Source organism: Eubalaena glacialis, chromosome 8 (genome assembly GCF_028564815.1).
Source record: "Eubalaena glacialis isolate mEubGla1 chromosome 8, mEubGla1.1.hap2.+ XY, whole genome shotgun sequence".
Lineage (NCBI taxonomy): Eukaryota > Metazoa > Chordata > Mammalia > Artiodactyla > Balaenidae > Eubalaena > Eubalaena glacialis.
In genome coordinates this window covers 119265626-119285716 of record NC_083723.1, presented here as the reverse complement: position 1 = coordinate 119285716, position 20091 = coordinate 119265626, and positions in this window count along the sequence as shown.

Genomic DNA, 20091 nt, shown 5'->3' with positions numbered 1-20091 from the left:
CAAGTGGAGATCCTGAATAAGCCTGTCCGAAACCAAAGAGAACCTCTTTGCTGTGTATGCTGGGGTGGGCAGTGCTTGCTGAGGCAGTTGTGGTGAGAGAATCAGAATTTCCATGTGGTTGTCAATCTAAGGGTTAGTTCCTGTGCATCTACCCTTTTGAACTGCCCTGGGCTTCAGTATGTCAGCAGGTATTTGAAGTTTGGATGCTGGTAAGATGGGCTTGCTTCCGCTAACTAGAAAAATAGAAAATGCCCAAATCCCAAAGATACACAAAAAGAAGAAAAGCAGATTGAAAAACAAAGTAGGATTTTGCTAATAGCTACACAAACTCCCTAGGGATTTGCTCTCCAGGGAGAGGCTCAGTTGGAGCACAATGCTTAGGTTTCAGGCATAAATATTACTTCCCCATTCCCATATATTTTCATATACCTGTGGAAAAGTTTATATAAAATAGTAAAGACTTGCAGCTTTAGGCCCACGTATTTTCACTGGTGAATTGTGTCAAACATGAAATACGAAAATCAATACCATTCCTATCACAACTCTTAGGAAAGTTAAAGAGGTGGAAAAAATTGCCAAACCATTTTCAGAAGCCAGAATAACTCTGATACCAAAATCTGACAGATATTTCAAGAAAATTGTAGGCTATGGGTATGAAACTCAACAAAACATTAACAGAACAAATTCAATGTATATAAAGGATAATATGTCATGACCAATTAGGATTATGACGCCAGGAATACTAGAGTGGATTAATATTTCAAAATAAATCAATTCACCCAATTGATAGAATAAAAGGGAAAATTATATGGACATATAATGAAAAAAAATTTTTTTACTCTACCTCACACCAAATGCACAATTCCATAATGTGATTTTTTTATACATGTTTTATTTATTTTAAAACATTTTTATTGAAATATAGTTGATTTACAATGTTGTGTTTGTTTCAGTTGTACAGCAAAGTAATTCAGTTTTATATATATATATATATATATATATATATATATATTCATATGCATACTCTTTTTTAGATTCTTTTCCATTATAGGTTATTGCAAGATATTGAGTATAGTTCCCTGTGCTATACAGTAGGTCCTTGTTTGTTATGGGTTGTTGGTTATCTATTTTATATATAGTAGTATGTATACTTTAATCCCAAACTGCTAATTTATCCCTCACCCCACCCTTTCCCCTTTGGTAATCATAAATTTGTTTTCTATGTCCGTGAGTCTACTTCTGTTTTATAAATAAGTTCATTTGTATCATTTTTTTAGATTCTGCATATAAGCGATATCATTTGATATTTGTCTTTCTCTGTCTGACTTCACTTAGTATGATAATCTCTAGGTCCAGCCATGTTGCTACAAATGGGATTATTTTATTCTTTCATGGCTGAATAATATTTCATTATGTATATAGACCACATCTTCCTTATCCATTTTATTTCTATATATGTTGTAGAATACACATTACATTCTTATAATATTTGCTTATATAGCCATTTAAAATAAATATAAAATATCAGAAACATATAATTTAACCATATAGGTGCCATTTCCAGTGATTTCTGTTCTTCTGTGAAGACTCGTATTTCCATGTCGTATCATTTTTCTTCTGACTGAAGGACTTCTTTTTAAAATTTCTTGTAATGCAGGTCTGCTAGTGATGAATTTTTTCACCTTTCGTATGTCTGAAAAACTTTTTGCTTTCATTTTCAACGTGTACTTTTTCTGGATGTAGAATTATATGTTGAGATTTTTTTTTTCTTTCAGTACTTTAAAGATTTTTACTGCACCATCTTCTCACTTGCATCATTTCCAATGAGAAATCTGATGTTATTCTTATATTTGTTCTAGAGAAGTAGTACCCTTTTTTCTCTGTCTGCTTTTAAGATCTTCTCTTTATCATGTGTTTTGAGAAATACAATTACAATGTGTCTTGGTGTAGTTTTCTTCGTATTGTGTTTAGAGTTTGTTAAGATTTTTGGATCTGTGAGATTGTATAGTTTGCATCGCTTTCAAAATGTTTTGATGAATGTTTCTTCAAAATAATTTTTTGCCTTTCCCTTTTTTCCTACCTGCATTCAGGAAATACTCTAAAAAACAGTGAGCTGGGGCAACAATAGAGCTCACCTCATTTGTTTCCTATTTCTTAGGGATTAGTATTGTTATTCATTGCCTGATGTCCACTCTCTTAAAAAACACTATTTCACATATTTTTGACTGGTTTTGTTGTTTTTAGACAGGAAGGTAAATTTGATTTCTGTTATTACATCTTTGCTGGAAGCAGAATCCCAAAGTTCCAAGACACTCTTTGAGAAGAAATTTTAAAGGATTAACTTAGCATATGTGTATTTCAAAGCATTTTTTGAAAGCAGTTTATTTATTTTACATGTGACCTATGTAGAAAACTAATGTGTATTTTTTATGTTTCTCTCTTAAAATCAGAAGTACATTAATTGCCATTAATGGCAATCAGTTTATTTTCCTAATTAGGTTAAAATATATTTTCAAAGAGAAATTATATTGATTTAGCATGTTATATATATATATATATAGTTGATCTTATATGAAGAAAATTGAAATATGAATATTTGCTACACTAATATTAATTTTGAAGTATAGAGGAATATGTGATCATTCTGAAATAAATTTATCTTATTCAAATAAAATTTTCGTATGCACTTCAACCAAATGGATGCTGGTTCCAATTTCAAATATTACTGACAAATTTAAGAAGTACAGCTGATACATAGAAGTCGATATTTTACAAGCAAAATACATATATATTTCAAAAATTAAGCCAGAACAAAAGGAACACAAAATAAATCTCCATATCTGTATATGTACTATTATAATTCTCAGCTCTTGCCCATTCAAATTAATTTTGTAGAACTCTTCATTTTTCCAATTAGAATTGTTCCTGATGTGCTGATGAAATACATCTGGAGACTATTTTGTATTTGTGCTCACTTGAAGATACAAATATCATTATGACTGCTCAGAACAAAAGTGAAATAGTTTATCAATCCCTTTAGCAGAAGTCTGAGATAGCTGAAAAAATTTTTGATAATACCATGTACTTGCTCATTTTCAATTCAAGCAAACAAAACCTACTGTATATATTTCTGTACAAAGAAATAACAGTTGACTTGATTTCTGTAAAGAGTTGCAGGTAAATAGACATAAAATATAACCAATTTAATTTTACAAAAGGTTGTGGTATTGTTTGACCATAAAGTATATTTTTAAATGGATTCACTAATTTCAAGAAGAGGATTATTGTTAGTCAGGATAATTATAAGAACAACAACTACAGTAAAGCCAACACTGAGAGCTTACACTGTGCCAGTTATAGAACCTAAATGTTTTGCATATATTAACTAATTTAATCCTTTCAAAAATGCAAACTATTTATTGTTATCCCATTTTACTGATATAAAAACTGAGGCACCGACAGGCTATGTAAATTGTCATAGATCATACGTTTAGTAAATAGTGAAGCCAGGATTCAAAACCAGGAACATGACTCGGATCTGGAACTCTTTAACTACTTCTGCCTTACTTTTTATATATGCCTACCTTAGAAAATCAATAAATTAATGTGTTTTTGATAAGTCACAGTTATCAAAATTAACCTCATTCACTCCATACTGCTTTTTTTAAAATGATGATTACTAATACAAAGATGAAATACAAAAATAGTGTAGGAGATATAAAGAGCAAAAAAGTTCTTGCTGGTACTTTCTGAGTTGACATCAGATATTCCTGGGCTTAGGTGTTTATAGGTGACACTCTCATAGACTATTTTTGTCATTTATTCAGGAGTCATCTCTCATTTGGCATATTCTTTGAGATTCATCCATGTTGTAGCATGTTTTAGTACACATTTCTTTCTACCGCTGAGTAGTAATGCATTGTAGGGATATACCATATGTTGTTTATTAACCAGTTGACGGACATTTGGATTGTTTCCAGTTTTTGGCTGTTATGGTTAATGCTGCTATGAGCATTCAAGTACACATCTTTGTGAGAACATGTTTTCATCATTTTGGAAAGATTACAAAGAGTGGAATTACCAAACCATATGTTAAATTTACATTTAACTGTTTGAGAAACTAACAAACTCTTTTCCAAAGTTCAGTGTCATTTTACATTCCCACCAGCAATATATGAGTGCTTCCATTCCTCCACATCATTGTCAACACTTGTTATAGTCTGTCTTTTTGATTATAGCCTTGCTACTGGGTGTGAAGTGGAATCTCACTGTGGTTTTAATTTTCATTTTCCTAATATCAGTCACTCCATACTTCTAATTACTATATTTTTCATAACTTCAAAATTTATCTTTCAGTCCAGAAATCTCTCCTGAGATCCCTCAAGCATCTCTACCTAATCTTCAACATCATCATGAGTGAACGTCTTATCATCCCCCAAATATGATTGTCCTAATTTTTATATGCTGGTTGAAACTCCTTGAATGGGTATCTATACTCAATATTTCTAATCCTTTCTATCATTTTTAAATTTTTATTTTGCATGAAAAAATCTTAACCACAAAGTTGCAGGTATAATACAAAGAACTGTTTTCCTGACCCATTTGATAGTAAGTTACTGATACAATGCACTATCCCCTTCAAATGTTACTTCAGTGTGCACTTCCTAAAAACAAGGACATTCTCATGTGTAACCACAGTACAACCATGAAAATCAGGACGTTTGCTGTAGTGCGCTACTAATTTCTAATCCTCAGATCTGATTCAGGTTCCACCGGTGGTCCCACAATGCCCATCATAGCAAATCATCTAATTCAGAATTGCAAGTACTGCTGAGTGTTCACATCTCTGGTTATCTTCAATCTGGATCACTTATTCAGTCTTTCTTTGACTTTCACTATCTGGACACCTGTGACTCTATAGACCAGTTATTTTACAGAATGTTCCTCAACCTGTGCTTGTGTGATGTTTCTCATGATTAGTTTCAAGTTGTGCTTCTTTGATTATGAAAGTAATCCTCTTGCTTCTATCATTGCATCCTATCAGGCGGCACATGATTTTGATTTGTTCCTTCACTGGTTATGTTAACTAATCACTTGTCAGACTTCTCAGCTGTCAGACTTCTTACTGACTTCTCAGTCAATAAATATGTCACAGGGAACTACACTGAGACTGTAAATATCTTGTAACTTACAAACTTTCAATATACTCAATTCAATAGAGTATTCAAACTGACCGTGGTTTCCTATTTTTTTTTTAATTGTTACTATAATTACTTGGTACCATCATTATTGATTTTTAACCTAAAATTGTCCAAGTTTAATCAGTAAGAGTCCATTCAAGTTGGCTTCTGTGACCTTTTAACATGCTCCCTTTTTTCTTTGAGCACGTCTATTCTAGCACAAGATATTCCAGGCTCATTTTGTTTTTCACCTGCCCCTGCCCTGAAATCAGCCATTTCTTCAAGGAGTCTTATTTTCCTTTTAGTAGAAAATAACACTTAGAAACCAATATCCAGATGCTAGGTTTGCTAAAGGCTACAGAGGTGTCACTGCCGAGCCTTCTCAGCAGACAGAACTGAAGAAATGTTTTTATCTATCTACCTACCTGTCTACCTACCTACCTATCTATCTGTACCTTTTAATGCCTATTTACTTCTATGTGGCTATATGTTGAAAACCATGTGTTCACACTAATACCTCCAATTTCAGTCTAGTACCACAGAATTTAATCTACTGTTATTTCTTTTTCTTTTTCAAAAAAACATTCAATTTATTTAAACAAAAACAATAACAGTTCACTCACTCCTCTTACCTCCCCACCTCCCCTTCCCACCACCTCCCTTGCCTCTGGCAACCAAATCCATTCCCTCTATCTATGAGCATGCACTGATTGATTTTTCTTTCTTCCTTCCTCCCTTTCTTCCTTCCTTCCTGACTTCCTCCCTCCCTCCCTCCCTCCCTCCCTCCCTCCCTCCCTCCCTCTCTCCCTCTCTCCCTCCCTCTCTCCCTCTCTCTCTCTCTCTCTCTCTCCCTCTCTTTCCTTCCTTTCCTCCCTCCCTTCTTTTCTTCCTTCCTTTCCTCCCTCCCTCCCTCCCTCCTTCCCTTCTTTCCTTCTTTCTTTCCTTCTTTTCTTTTTGTCGTATTTGTTACCCCTTTTTCTCATAGTGCAAAACCTGGTCCTCATAAATATCAAAATATCTTTTTCTTAATCCCCTTGTATGTATCTGATCATTGTCTCTTCTTCCGCCAACATGCTCTCCTCAGGCCACTTGGCTTTAACACCCTGCCTGGGCTATTTCCACTGTTAGACACATGAATGTTGTCCTCATCCTACCCAAGGCTAACACTCTATGCTGGCTGCCTCTTCCCAATCCTAACCACTCATGTGCTCCAATACCCTGAACCACAGAGCACTCCCATGTAACATCTTCTCCACCCTGGTTGGGATACCAACCTACTCTGGCCCATTGTGGCTGTCCTCCCACCAGTGAAGATACTAACCTTGTCAAAACCCACTTAATGACTTTAGGTTTGAATTGTCCATGAAGGGAAAAGGAAACCTCTCATTCTCTCTTAAATCAGTAAGATTTTTCTCACACCATTGCACCAAATATGCACTGCCAAGGGGACAAATGGCTTTCACCCTGCTACATCCAATTGTCAAGGTTCAGTCCTTTCCTAGTTTGATCTGTTCGCAGCATTTGACACAGCAGATCCCTCTTTCCCCCTTCATATACATTCCCTAGTTGACTTCCAGGATACCACACTCTTGGTTCTCCTCCTGTCGCTGCATTTCACGCTTCTTTACTGGATCTTTCTCTGTTCCCTGACATCTCTGTTTTGGAGTGCCCATTGTCAGACCTTGGTTCTTTTCACATTTTGTGCACTTCTCTGGTAATGTCGTCCAGCCTCATCATCCAAATGCAAATGACCCTGAAATTTCTATCTGCAGTCCAGATTTCTATGGAACTCCCTGCACATATATTCAACTGACCATTAAGCATCTCTATTTACATGCCTAATGGATCTTTGAAACTTAACATGCCTCACGCTGATGTTCTAACTCAAAGGGTACCATACTTGCAGCTTCATTGTGTTCAACTGAGGCAATTCCATGCATCCATTTGGACAGGACAAAAACCTGGTACTCATATTAGACTGTTCTTACTCCCTTACTCTCCATATCCAATCTTTAAGACAATATTTCTGGTTTTATTTTTTTATGTTTGTACTTTCATAACTACATATGTGTTACAGATATGGACATGGATCCAGCTGTAGACATGAATAACCCTATAAGTGAATGTACTTTGAGGTTTGTATTCTTGCTCTGCCAGGTAGTTATGAGTACTTTCATGACCTGATAACTGAGTTTTGTCTTTTTGATAACAAAAGTAATAAAATGCTAGAAAATTTAGCCTAACATATTAAATTAAAAGTGATATTCCTATGATGTGTAATAAAAATTTAGGAAATTTATCTTTAAGTTTCCTGAATCAAAGATAAAATTCACTCATTCACTTATCACATGATTATTTAGCACCCTCTATGCCCAGACGCAATTCCAGAATCTGGTAATACATCAGAAAATAAAACAAGTAAGGCTGGCATTCATGTTACTTACAGTCTATTCTATAGAATATTGAGAATAAAGCCATTATATCTTTATGAACTAAAAAATTTACCTATGTAATACAGAGGCACTTCAAAAGTATCAGAGCAGATTACTTGAAAGGGGTTTGTACAAACGATTAAAGATAGTTTCACCCATGACTTTGATATTCTGTCAATATAAGTTGGTTTTAGTTTTCCTCCTATAAAATGATGCATGTAATTGGGCATAAAGATAGATGTACCTTTATACTTTTGTATTCATCCTTACAATGTCCTTGTCATGCTTAGTTTGGCTAGAAGAAATAGGGAGTAATTTTTCATTTATTTTCCGTTATCCTCACTCCAAGAGGACCCACTTAGTTTATGAAAATAAAACTGCACTCTTTTTCACATCTGTTTGCATGGACATGTCACATTGCCACCACGAATCATTCCAGAATCAGATACAGTTTCCATTACTTCACATCTTTTGCTTATAATTTATGAAGCAGACAGGATTTTGTTTGATTTTCCTAAGCTTCACTGAATCCGTAGGTTTGAGAACAACATTTATTTTGACTGGAAAGCTGAATAAACACAATTTTACAGTTTAACGGGAAGCATTTATCAAATTCATTGAGTTAAAATAGTGGCATAATTCAACAGAATATTTATGTGTTTTCTTCTTTCTTTTAATATTAATTGTGTCAATAACATTTCAGGGTATGGATTAGGCTACAGACACTAGACTACACAGAACAAAATGTGATTATCCATTGATTCTAAGATGTTCACATTTGTTTTAATCTGTGCTACTTATAAAGTATGTTTATGTTTCTAACCTCCGTTCAATTTATTTGGATAATTTGATTTTGCCATGTATTCTTGAGTATTGTAGTCTGTATTTTGACCAAGTAGGTCAAAGAAGTAACTTGGGAGATTAGAATTTCAAAAAAAAATTTGTAAGCACCTGATTGTTCTTGAGTTAAGGTAAAATTTTAGTGTTTTTTCAGAGATTTTTCTTATGACTGCAAGACTGTTTTAAACTTCTTAATTTACAGCTCTCAAAACTTGTACCATTCAAAAAAAAAGTATGCCCTGTCTGGTAGTACGATGTAAAAAGATTACAAGTCAATTTCAACCAACTCTTTAAAATATAGATAGTCCATAAAAGATTGATCATAATTCTTATTCCTATTTCCCTAGAACATTAGTTCCTTTGAGATGAATGAAATGTAATGACTGTTCTTTTAGATAAGACAGAAGCCCATGGTAAAACATGAAAAATTTTAGAGTATTTGCTTTTTGGTTTTCTTTTTAATCTTTGTGTCCTGTTCAAAGTGAGTTAATTTAGACACAGGATAAGTGTTAATTTGGGTAGAGGGTAAAGTTTGTTTTGGGTGAAATGATTAACTTTCAGAAACTCCTAAAAGTTTATCTTAGGTAGATTTATACTTGCATTTAATATCAGTAAAAGCAAGTTTTAAGAACCACAATATGATATTAGTTTGGGACACTCTTTGGATCCAGTAGCATTGGAAAAAAAGAAAAACAAGGATTATGTATGTTTAGGATAAGCTGAAGAAACAGGAGACGGACATGAAATTAGCTGGGCCTAAGGTAGATACCAAAATATTGGTGAAGACATGGTCAAGAGTATGAAACATATCAACACATGACATGAATCATAGATTCATATTTTCACTAGTCACAAAGTACCTCCTATATGCTAAGTCCTCTTCTAGAAACTGGCACACTGAGGTGACATACATGAGTAAGACTGGCTATCAAGAAACTGACATTTTATCAGCTAGAGAGATCTCCACCAGAAGAGAATAATAACCACGGGGCATAGCAAAATCTGACCAGATCAAGTATCATGATAAATATAGACACTAGTAAACAAATGCTCATTTAGTATCTCACATTTTAAAATAAAAATAACGTGGAATAAACATGAAAAAAGGTCTTCTTTCTCAGAATATAAGTTTATTGTATTAATATTAATAAATTTTCTTCCCATTTGCTTTGGGAAGAATCCTAGTTCATAGTTTATTCCTTCTGCATCTCCCCCAAAGTCCAAATTAACAGTGTCTCTTGATTTTCTCTCTTTAATATCATTATATTCTGTTCAGTTTCTTTAATTAAATGCAACTAGATACTCTCCCTGCCTCTAGTCTTGTCCATTCTAGTTGATTCTAAAAATTGAAGCCAGGCTTATCTTTTAAATGCACATATCTGATCTAAAAAGACTGGAAGAAAATTTTGGCTAGAGACACACGTGAAAAAGAATTTGCATCCAGAATATATAAGGTTCTCTAAAAACCCAATGACAAGAAGAGCAAACAGCTGAATAAAATATGTGGAAGATGTGGAGACACTTCACCAAAAAGATATATGGATAGTATATAATAGCATCTGTATTAATAATGTTATTATCCAAACTGTATATGGATGGAAAATAATAAAAATATGGATGTTCAATATCATTAGTCATGAGGAAAATGCAAATTAAAACCACAATAAAGTACCCCTACATACCTATTAGAATATCTAAAATCATAAACATATAAGATAGCATGGATGCAGGGCAACTAGAACTCTCATATATATTGCTGGTGTGAATACAAAATTGAACAGCCACTTCAGAAAATATTTTGGCAATTGCTAGTAAAGTTAAACCTATAATTGACATATGACCCAGCAATCCCAATCTTAGATATCTTATCAAGAGATATGAAAACTTATGTTCATACACATGTTTGTAGTTATATCCATTGTATCACAGAAACAGGAAGCAAGCTAGTGCTTTTCAACTGGAATGGATTAACAATCTGGTAAATTGATAAAATTAAATATTACTTAGCAAGAAAAGGTGATAGACATAACACCAGGGATGAATCTCAAGTGTGTCATGCTGAGTAAAACAACCAATTATAAAGGCTACATAGTATAAGAATCCATTAATATGATATTTTGGAAAAGCCAAAATTATAGTGATAGAAAATGAGTCAATATTAAGACCTGGAGATGGGGGAGAGAACAGGGGATTTCTTGGGTGATGAAACTCTTCTATAATTTGACTATGGTGGTGTTTCTGACTCTATCCCTTTGTCAAAACTTATAAAACTCTACACTGAAAAGGGTGAATTGCTGTAAGTAAATTACATCTCAGTAAACCTGACTTAAATAATGTGGTTGTTCCACTATTTAAAACCTTCAGTGATTCTACATTATCCGAAGAATGAAATCCACACTCTACCACATAAAAGATGTCTTTTATTTCATGATTTTCTCTGATTGGCCTCCCTAAACTCCTCATTTTCCATTTAGTAATCAAATCCCATATTCAGTTAAACCAAAATAGCCAGTTTCCACAACAAGCATTCCCTTTCTACTTTTTAAATGAGCCATGAGTTTCAAATTTGTATGCTACTATTCTGATGTGTAGCACTGCAATTTTCTTATTTTTTTCTATAATTGCAATCAACTTGCTCCTGAACTCTCATTTCCACTCAATAGAAGAAAATATATAATCTGGTCTCTTTAAGGAAACCTTGGGCCTTTCAAGGTAATAGAGTCTCTTAAGGTTAATTTCTCCAGTGTTGCATATAAGCTTAGTCAATTTAAAATTCAAACTTACTATCAGGGATCTTGTCCCCTCTTCACAATCTTTCCTTTTGTCCCTCTCTGTGAACTGCAGGGGAAACATTCATAACCTTGTGGCATTAGAAGGGGATGCAGAGTCCTGAATTGTCACCAAGGCCAGTTGTGGCCTCTCTAATGTATCTCCATCTGTCCAGTGTCTGGTTCATCCTCTCCCCCAGCCTCTGCTGCTGCTGTGGTTCGCTGTGTCTGTCCACTGAGAATGGGCCTATATCATTGTTGTCCTGTCCATAGTATTAGCAAGGGCCTCTAGTCATAAGGTCCCAAATTTTGTATCCTCCTTGTCTAGACTGCAGGCATCTTTTGTATAATTCAGTGATGTATCTGTCTTCCACTGAGTCATGACTTACGGAAGATAACAAATTCAGTCCTCTGAGCATTGAATTTTACCATTTAAGTTTTTAATAAAGAACCCACTTTAACTTTCAAGTGCCTGGGTCTTGTAATCTAAAAACCTACTTTTAAAAAGTTTCTTTTGAATCGGGCTTCACTTTTTTAGAACCTCTTTTAGAATTTCAAAGCTGAAATAAAAACTACTTTCATTCCAAGAATCTAATCTTCCCCAATAAAATAATTGCCTCTGGATAAACAAAAAGCAGGAAGCACAAAGAAATAAGAAAAAAGTAATCAATTATCTTCCTATGTATTCTGCACTGTTTGTCTTATATATACTCCACTTCTTTCCCGAATAATTTCCACTCATCCTTGGGGAGGGTCTTGAAGTAATATTTATCAGAAAATTCTGATCTCCAAAATGTTGAGTACTGCTCCTGTGTTTTCCCTTTGCAAATATTTTCCCCATTGTCAGTAATTATCACGTTTTTTGAAGACTCTCTTTAATTAAACATTTAATTCTGATTTATTTTTCCATTTATGAGGTATTTAGAAGTGTGTTTTATTTTACAGTTATCATTCAATATTCTTTTTTTTTTAATTTATTTCTAATTTGATTGCATTTTATTAAGAGATGGTCTGACAACACTGATGAGTTGATATTGTGAAATGTATTGAGATTTGCTTGATGGGCTAATATACGTGATAATTTTTAAGATATTCCATATATTCATTAAATTAATATTTAATCTTTTCATATTGGGTACAGGGTTTTATATATTGCTCAGAAGAAATATGCAAAATATTTGATAACAATGCTGTGTTGGTCAAACCAATCGGAAGGTATGTTCAATCACTCAGAACAGCTGGGGCCACATACACCTTACCCAGAGATGGCAGCTGAGATTAGCTCTGAATATAGCGACTAGATAAAGCTTGTTAATTGTGTTGTTCATGTCTTATATATCGTCAGTATCTTTTTGTATGGTTAACATATAATTATGATTGAGGGGATTGGTGTTGAAATCTCTGTGTAATGGTGAATTTGACAATTTCTCGAAGTCCTTGTATTCATTTTGTTTTATACATTGTAAAGATTTTTTTAAAATTTGTGTACGTTTCAAATAATTATATTGTCCTCATAAATGAGATCTTTTGTCATCATTTGGCAATCTCCTTATCCTGAATAAGTTGGGTCTTTAAGTGTATTTTTTTCTGAAATTTATTGCCTGTATATGCTTTCTATCTTTTTGCAGCATATTTTTATTTTTGGTATTACTCATTTGTTATTCTTATAGATCAAAATTTTGTCAGAATTGTAATTAAATTATAGACAGCTAATATTTTACCATAATATCTGTCCAATTTTTCAAGTCTTTTTTTATTCATATTCTTGCTCGCTTTTAAATTTTTCTTAGTTATTACTTTTTATAATATTGTGGTAGAAATCTTAAAAGATGCAATCTTTTATTATGTTTTCTAACTGATATTGGTGTAGAAAAAATATATAGATTTTTATGCCTATTTTATCAATTTTACTATATTTTTAACATAATAGTACTACTAGATGATATTTTTATAAATCACTTTTTTCTTTTGTAAAATTTTCCTTTAAGTGATGACCATGATAAAGGGAATCCTTTTTCTTTTTACTGTGTTTTTTTTTTAATCTTTAACACTCTTTAAAAAATTTATCTTTAGCATGGCACAGATAATATACAAATGATTTAAACATAAATGTATCAATTCAAGCAGATGTTTAAAGACATTTTATAGCTGTACATCCCTCAAATGAATTTAATGCTAATAAATTAGCATTAGATAGTTATTTTCTTTTGTGGTTAAATTGTTAAAGTATTTGAGGCCAAGAGGAATTGACTAAAAGTCAGTGCACAATTATTTAAAAGGCATTTGTTTGTGTGTGTTGACCTGTAAACATAAGGCAAAATAGGACCCGACTAAGTCAAATAAACTTGTTTCTCAGGGCAAGTTAGCTGGGTCCCCTAAAGAAAAAAGATAAAACAAATTGAGTGCTTCGATGTGAACAGGGTCTATCAACCAGGGTTACAGGCATGTATGTCTAAGACAACTCAAGGTTATAAAACAAATTCCTAAAAGTTCAGGTTTATGGCTTCATAGTGAGTCACTGTAAAACCTTCTTAATCCCATAGGGAACCTTTTATTTCAAAGTCAATGTTGGAGTTGTTTGAAGAGACGAGAACTATCTCTGAACCAAAGCTCAAACAGTTAGAAAGGATTACAGGTGTTTGAAGTAAACTTCTAAGGGGCTTTTCAAAAGTTGAAGAATGGGTATCACAGCTACTTTTTACATAACATCTGCCAGAAACACTATTGAGTTTATCTGTACATAACTAGTACATATTGTCATTAAGGATTTTTATGGACTTCGTGGGAACCCATTGCTGTTTGTTCAAAATAGAGATTTAAATTTGTGATCTTTCAAGTAGACGCCCAAGAACGCCATATATTCAGCAATTCTGATGCAGGCTTAGAAAAAGAAGGAGCCAATTTGCATTTAGAATTTACAAAGTATTTACAGATATTTATAGTGGGTGGTTATACCTAGTTTGAAAAATAGTAATACATATAACCAAAATATTAACTCCAATTATATGCACAAGTTTGTGGTTTAATGTGGGCACATAGAGATAATAAGATGTGATGTTTGTTCTCCAGAGACCACCCTCCAGTAAAGATGTTTAAGTTAGTTCTTGTTTTGGATAACTTCTTAAATGATAGGTAAAGAGGTTGAACCCATGCTAGAAGAATATTTTATCTTAATTTTATTTTCTCCTCTCTTATACAATTGATTTAAAATATTCAATGAAATATTAAATATTTAAAAGTAATATGTCTAACATTAGAGATGCTAGAAAGATTAACAATAATATAAACACTCAGGTATACATCACAAAGGGTCTTTTTTTGTGTTATTTTTTGTTTGTTTTTAATTTTTTGGCTTACACAACAGAAATTTATTGTCTCACATTTCTGGAGGCCAGAAGTCCTAGATCAAGGTGTTGGCATGGTTGGGTTTTTCTGAGAGCTGTGAGGGAAGGATCTGCTGCAGGCTCCTCTCCTTGGCTTGCAGACGGCCACCTTCTCCATGTGTCTCTTCACAGTGTCTTCCATCTGTGTGTTTCTCTTACCAAATTTTCTCTTCCAATGCGCTCCTTCTTCATCTCTGTGGTGAGGGGGCTGCTTCAGTTTAACCCTAGTGTTCTAGGATTTTCACTCTGGTATTTTGTCAGTGGATAGTTGATCTCCTTGTGAGGGGGACTGAAATCAGGAACTACCTATGTCACCATCTTGATGTTACTCAACACAAAATTTTAGAAATAGAACATAACCCATGCTCTTTCTCCTTGACATGTCTCCTTGCTTTTCATTATGGTATAAACACATATGAATTTAAGACTAAAGAATACATTGTTCATAATTCCCTGATTTTGAACTTTATATAAGTGGAATATTTGTAGATAGCTATATTTGCTTTTTTCCTTCAAAATTAAAAATCATAGGGTTAATTATGTTTACACGTTATTATGTAGTTTATTCATTTATTACTGCTGGGTTTTCTTAACTTATTTGAGGTAAAATTGATACATAGGAATAGTATATATTTAAGGTATACAATTTCATGTTTTGATATATGTTGATATTGTGAAATGATCACCAATATTAAGCTAATTAACACATTCATCATCTCTCATAGTTACCTCTTTCTTTCTTCCTTCCTTCCTTCCTTCCTTTCCTTTCCTTCCTTCCTTCCTTCCCTCCCTCCTCCCTTCCCTCCCTCCTTCTTTCCCTCCCTCCTTCTTCCCTTCCTCCCTCCCTCCCACCCTTCCTCCCTTCCTTCTTTCCTTCTTTCTTTTTCTCTCTCCCTCTCCCCTTTCCCCCCTCTCCCTTTTCCTCTCTTTCTCTCCTCCTCCCTTCCTCCCCCTCCATTTCTCCCTTCCTTTCTTTTATAGTGGAAACACTTAAGATTTATAAGTGTTTCTCGGGCCTCATGTTTACCCACATTTTTTTGTTGTTCTCCTGTATGTTGGTTGGTCTTTGCTGTATCCCAGGGCCCCAAGGAAGGTAGAAAAGGCTTGAAGTCACAGTGATCGGTTGACATGTTAGGTGGGTGACCAAAGAACCGTGTGGTGGGATTGGAAACACAAAAGCAAAAGTTCAAATAAATATTTAGCAAAACACTAAAAAAGAATTTAAAAAAAAAGGGGGGGCTTCCCTGGTGGCACAGTGGTTAAGAATCCGTCTGCCAATGCAGGGGACACAGGTTCGAGCTCTGGTCCAGGAAGATCCCACATGCCGCGGAGCAACTGGGCCCGTGCGCCACAACTACTGAGCCTGCACTCTAGAGTCCACGAGCCACAACTACTGAAGCCCGCGTGCCTAGAGCCCATGCTCCACAACAAGAGAAGCCACCACAATGAGAAGCCTGCACACCGCAGCAAAGAGTAGCCCCCGCTCGCCGCAACTAGAGAAAGCCCACGTGCAGCAACGAAGACCCAATGCAGCCAAAAAAATAAAGAATACATTTTAAAAAAATAGCAAATTGATGCTTATAATTCCGTTACTTGAGTACTTGAATGTACAATTGGCCTTTGAACAACGAGAGCTTTAGGGGCACCTACCCCCCCCCCACCTTCCCCCAGGCAAAGTAGAAAATCCCTGCATTAACTTTACAGTCAGCCCTCCACATCGCCCGTTTCACATCCTCAGGCAGATTCAACCAACCACAAATCGTGTGGTACTATAGTATGTATTTATTGAAAAAAAACCAGCCTATAAGTGGATCTGCACAGTTCAAACCCATGTTGTACAAGGGTTAATTGTACTATAATTTATTTTTCTGTTAATGGACCTTAGTTTGTTTTCAGTATTGCTTTTCTTAAATGAATATTTTTATACATGTTTCTTGCTCCCTTGCTGCCTATATGCCAGGTATCTTTAGAGTGGATTGCTAAGTTGTAAGACATAAGAAAAGCTGAAATATTTTTCAAAGTAATTAAAAACATGTACATGTGAGTCACCATTGTTTCTAACCTTCATTACCACTTGTTTTTCTCAATTTTTAATTTTTGCCAATATGATGACTGTGAAATAATTTTATGTGCTTTTAATAGTTTTTTGTGCTTTTAATTTTCATTTTCTGATTAAAGTTAGGTTAGGCAAATTGTCAAATATTTATTAGCAACTTGTGTGTCCTCAACTATGTCACTCCTAATTTGTTGAAATTTTATAATTGATTTTTTATAAGTTTGTTATATGTTCTGAGTATGTTTTCCTTTCTTGGCTATATATATATTGCATTTATTTTTCCCTAACTTGTGGTTTGTCATTTTCATTTGACTAGAAATTCATATGTTTTTGTTTTAAAATGGCCAGTGTTTTCCTTAATTGACCTTTTTGTGCTTATATAAAACATTCTTTCCTTTCCTTAAGTTATAAAGATATTCTGCTGCTTTTGTTTCTAAAAGATTATACATTGCTTTTTATATTTAATTCCTTGATTTATGTGAGTTGCTTTTTCTAAATGGTCATGGTCTTAAATTTTAAGGCCTTAAAGTTTCCATAACTTAAAAAGCTATGTACTGCTTTGGAAGTTTAAATTTGATATGTGTGATATTTCAGCAAATGTAAACAGTTGCAAAAAATAAAATTTTTGGTCATTTGTAAATTTAGTTTTTTCAGCAGAGAACTTGTGTCACTTTTTAAAAAGTAGCCAGTAAATCAAAATACTGTGGCAATTTGAAATCCATAATCATCCAGTTAAAAAAAATCAGTAGTAAGAGCTTATTTAACATTCAGAGTTTTTGCCTTGTTTTATGTATTCAATATTGATATGCTTTATAATTACATTTTAATCACATTATATGTAACTGCAACAAAAATATAAATATGATCTGAAATAGTATTTTGAGAATTTTGGCATTTCCAAAGCTATCCACAAGTTAAAGTTTTGTCAGGATTTTTTTCATTACATTTGAGTTAGTGTGAAGTGTGAGCACAAAAATGAACAAAATGACATTGATATTTGTCTGAATAATTATTAAAGAAGTAAAAATGAGATGAAAGAGGCTTTTTTGTTTTTCCCAATTAGTTCGTATATGCCCAGATGATTATTATTTATTGTCAGAATGCAATTTTTTCCTGGTTTTCTTCATTATAGATGTAAATGATGAGACAATTTATCTACTTAATGGAGAGATACAAATGAAAGGAGTTCTGTAATAGCATTGTTATTCAGTTTTTAAACTCTTTTCAAATTATATTCCAAATAACCTAGTGGTTTCTCATAAAACCTATTTTTAATATTATATCAGCTGACAACTTGATTACTTCCTCCTTCAGTTTTACTGATTGCAAGGAATTGAATGACCCAACTTTCAAAAAGATTTGTTACCTAGTCATGAAAATCAATCACAAACTCAGTTTCTAGGAATTATACCTAAAAGCCTTTATGAAGACTTTTCAAAAGACTATTAATTATTCCTTTAATTCTTTTTCAACATAGAGGAAACCTGTTTACCCTGATATACAAAACATTTATTAGAAGAAAATAAAAATAGAATTGATTTCAATATACCCTTACCAGTGCAATACATATTTTAATGAATGCCTTTATCTTATCTCATGTTTTAAATATATTTGAGAATTCTGGAGCCACAGTTAACTTATTTAGTTTATGGGAAATAATAGTCGTATAACCTAATTGGCAAAGTCAATCCTTGTCAAGCGAATCAACCAAATGAGATTTACTTTCTATTAGAAAGTAACATAAATATGTTAATAAGCTCCTCCTTGGCAATCATTGAAATTCTAAATTTCAACTCTACAATAGATAGATTCCTAGCATATTTGTGAGTCTGGTTAAAATAAAGAGCTACACCATCAGCGTTTCTTAAATTCTCATTCAGTCTCATTCATCTCTCTCTCTCTTTCTCTCCCCACCCCCAACTCTTTCTCTTTCTCTTTCTCTTTCTCTTTCTTGTTTGTACCATTGGATTTCCCTCCAGTAGTCATGCATTAAGTACTTAACAATTATTTGGGAATGATTTAGGACTTTATCACTCCTGTACTCCATTTGGAATAAATCTGGTGAATAACAGTTTGATATGCAATGAAATGTTACAGTCCTCATGCTAAGCTTTTTCCATGTAAGAGAGAGGAAATAAGACTAGTCTAGGGCAAGAATATGGTGTATAGGTCTATTGATGGAAGCATGTTGATTTCTCCCTTTATCAGGTACTTTGCCAGTTTTATACCACAGGATAATTCTGGATGAGTGAGAAGTATGGCCATCTTATGCAAATGTAGAGAAAGGCAAAAGTGAAAAGGGCCATAAAAAGAGGAGACCATAAATGATGCCTCCACTAAAATGTGTTCTCAGGCACATGAAAGAATAGACATTGAAGTTAAAGATCTAGAATTTTTTTCTCTTTAAACTATTTGTGTTTACATAAGACTTAAGCAGTAGTTAAGCTCTTAATTTTTACGTAGGCCAAGTTGAAGGTGATTGGTATATGGTGGGTGAGAGGGATTTATTTATCTTCATTTTTCTATATTTACATCCAGTTGAGGTATCACCATATATTGAATAGGTACCAGTGGTATGCAGTGGTAGCTGGGTCAATGATCAGGATTCCATTTATTATCCAAGTGTATGCTTGAGGACCTTCTATACTGTTCTGATGTATTTCCCTGCATCAATACCACAGTGTAATTAACATGGCTTTGTAAAAATATTTGCTATGTAATATTGCAAAGCAATAACTTTTCTTCTCCTCTTAACGTTTTTCCTCCTCTTTCAGGAGTTGCTTAGCTATTTTTTTTTTATTTAAACTTCCAATCAAAACTTACCATTACTTTGTGAGGATCAACAAAAGCCCTAGTGAGAATTTTTTAATGAAATAAATTTGAGTTTAATATCAATTGAGATTGATATATTGTATTTATGATGTCAAATTTTCTGTTTGTGAACATGCCATGTCTCTCCATTTATTCAGTCCCTTGTTATTGTTATAAATTTTATATTTTTTCCCTTACCCTAGTTTTCAGGGTAATATGCCTAAGTACCATGCATTTCTATTACTATCTTTAATGGTATTTTGTCTGTAAGCACCTATTAATTGAGAAACTGTGTGCCAGGTGTCTTTCATAAGTCTCAGCAAAACTGCATGATAATTTTCAGATTTTTAAATTTTATAATTGAAGTAGTTAATTCTCAGAGAAGTTAAGCAGCTGGTCAATATTAACTGAAGGGCAGAGATTAGTTTTGAACTTAGAACTAATTTCTAAGTGTCCTTGGCTAGACCTCACTTTCTAGAGAAACTTCAATGTATACAGGGGAGACCAAATGTGAACAAATTATAATGCAGTGTATATAGTATCAAATGTGGGATTATAAAAGTATAATTAGAACCCAGAGGAAGAGACAATTAATAATTTTTTCCTTGCTTACATTGGAAG